The sequence below is a fragment of the Palaemon carinicauda genome, chromosome 23, assembly GCF_036898095.1.
Source record: "Palaemon carinicauda isolate YSFRI2023 chromosome 23, ASM3689809v2, whole genome shotgun sequence".
NCBI classification, from domain to species: domain Eukaryota; kingdom Metazoa; phylum Arthropoda; class Malacostraca; order Decapoda; family Palaemonidae; genus Palaemon; species Palaemon carinicauda.
This window is the reverse complement of record NC_090747.1, coordinates 25011931-25014430: the sequence shown is the minus strand read 5'-3', so window position 1 is coordinate 25014430 and position 2500 is coordinate 25011931.

The window sequence follows — 2500 nt, the reverse complement described above, 5'->3', positions numbered from 1 at the left end:
AAGTCCTTATAAGTAGTAATACAAGGAAAAGACATGTGAAACTTTGACACTGGTTCTGCATGGTAGAATTGATGTCGTCAAATTGAAGACTTAAACAACAAAGTTGAAAACAATATTGTTGATCTCTTGCATCACTAAATTACAACAACGTTTTGGCGGTTGACGGATAAATCTTTCAGGGTATTCATTGGTCAAAACATGTCAAAATATGAGGAAAACCAGAAAGGAGGGATACATTTAACAGTGGCGATGTCACAAACAGATTATTCTCTGTAGTTTGATAATTATAGATTAGTCAACCAACCATACTAAATGCTCTATAAGTAAATCTTGTTCTATTAACTTTCCCATCTTCCTATATGCAAGATACCTTTCGTTTCCATTATCAATTTCTTCAATCCTGGTATGAAGGTTGCAAAATAAAAAACCACTGAGATATCTGTTACTCCGAAAACGATAAGTAAAATCAGACAGAATGCGGTCATTTATGAAGCCACTCTCAGATTTCTACATTTTTAGCTATGTTGAAAATTCTTGCATAGAATAAGATCCTAATTTTCCTCAGGCCGAATAAGAAAAAACATTTCCTTTTGATACAGTATTCTAAAGAGATTAGAATGAAAGATTGATGAAAAGCTGAGAGATCAACAAGCAGGATTTAGAAAAGGTAGAAGTTGCACTGACCAAATTTTAAATTTGAGTCATGCTGTACAGCAATGCGTAAAATATAGAAATCCCTTTGATGGCATTTGTGGACTATGAAAAAGCCTTTGATTGTGTACACGGCCAATTTATTGGAGAGTCCTGCTTTATCATGGAATTCCTCCTAAATATATAAATTTGATTGAGGCTGTTCATGAGTATAGCAAGTACAAGGTTAATGCACTTGTCAAATGAATTTTCTGTGAACAGTGGAGTACTCCAAGGGAATTTTTTGTCACATATGTTGTTTATCCTCTTCATTGATTTTGTAATGCGTAGAAAAGTCAGAGATTGTGGAAAAGTATTGGACTGGATTGGCGATAGGAATTTAGCACACCTAGAGTGTGCTGATGATGGTGTCCTTGTTAGCAAAACACCACAGGATTAGCAATGCTTCCTTACCAGAATTCATGAAATATCACAACATGTCTAGCTGAAGATGTATAGAAGAAAGACAGATGATGAAAACGGAGTATGCAAATAAAAGATGAAATATTATTTGAAGGAAACGATTAATGAGGTAGAATCATTCAAGTATTTAGGAACTATAATCTCCAATACAGGGCCTTTAGAATTAGAGTTCATTGAAAGATTAATAAAAGCTAATCAGACACTGGCTAAGTTAAGACAAATTTGGAAATCCAATCGCCTGAAATTACACATAAGAATCAGAGCATATATCAGTTTAGTGAGATTGGTGTTACTCTCTTTACATGAGTCGTGTTATGACAATGGGACAATCTCCAATAGATTTAGTAGATTTGAGAACAAAGCTGTCAGAAGGATATTAGGAGTTGAATGGTATGAGAGGATTAGAAATGAAACTATAAGAGAGGTTACTCGAGTGCTGTATGTGGATGAGATCAAGATGAGGAGTAGATGGAGATGGTTTGGGCCTGCTCTTTGCATTCCCCAAGAAAGATTAGTTCGCAAACCGTTCAGCTGTGCTCCACAAGGAACTAGAGGAGTTGAAAGACCCAGGCCTACATAGCTGGAGACTATAAGCGTGAAGTAAGACACAATGAAAGCTCAAGATAGAGACGACTGGCTAAATCTAACCGAGGCCCTTTGCGTCAATAGGCGTAGGGGGAGATGAGGATGATGATGATGATGATAATGCAGTATAGTCCGCAAACGTATGTATTTGATGATTCATAGTTGCCTTGTGAATATACAGTATATCTGATGAAGACGAATTGTAGTATGAAATTTGACTTTTCGAGCATATAGGCAGAAAGTATGAAAAAAAATAAAAGTCTTTTCCATGCAACTTATTCTGCCACTCCTCCACCCAATATTTTCAGAGAGCAGGTCACCAAAGCCATTAGCATTCCGAGTCAACATTGTTAATTATCATATCTTATATGAGAGCATTCATTGGTGTTTTTGTGCAAACGATGCAAAATTCCACCGACAGACAACGATGCCAAGTATACTTGTATAATTTGTAAGAAACATTTAATAACTTATCTGTCTATATGGGAGTTACACTCATAATATATTTGTTTATTTCTCATGATCGATATTGAGAAAATTTCTCCCTTAATCAACGGCTTCTATTTTCACATACCGTCCAATATCATTATGTTAATTTGAATAAGCAAAGGCTTCGAATTTCCTATATCTCTGGGGATAACATAGACCAATTTTGAGATTTGTAATTATAATTATAATTTAGTTATCAATATAAACTTTTGTTCAAACAATTGAATGAGAAAATTTCAACAACATTTACATATACAATGACGTATTAATATAATTTATACACCATTCAAAGTACCTACGTAACCACAATTGA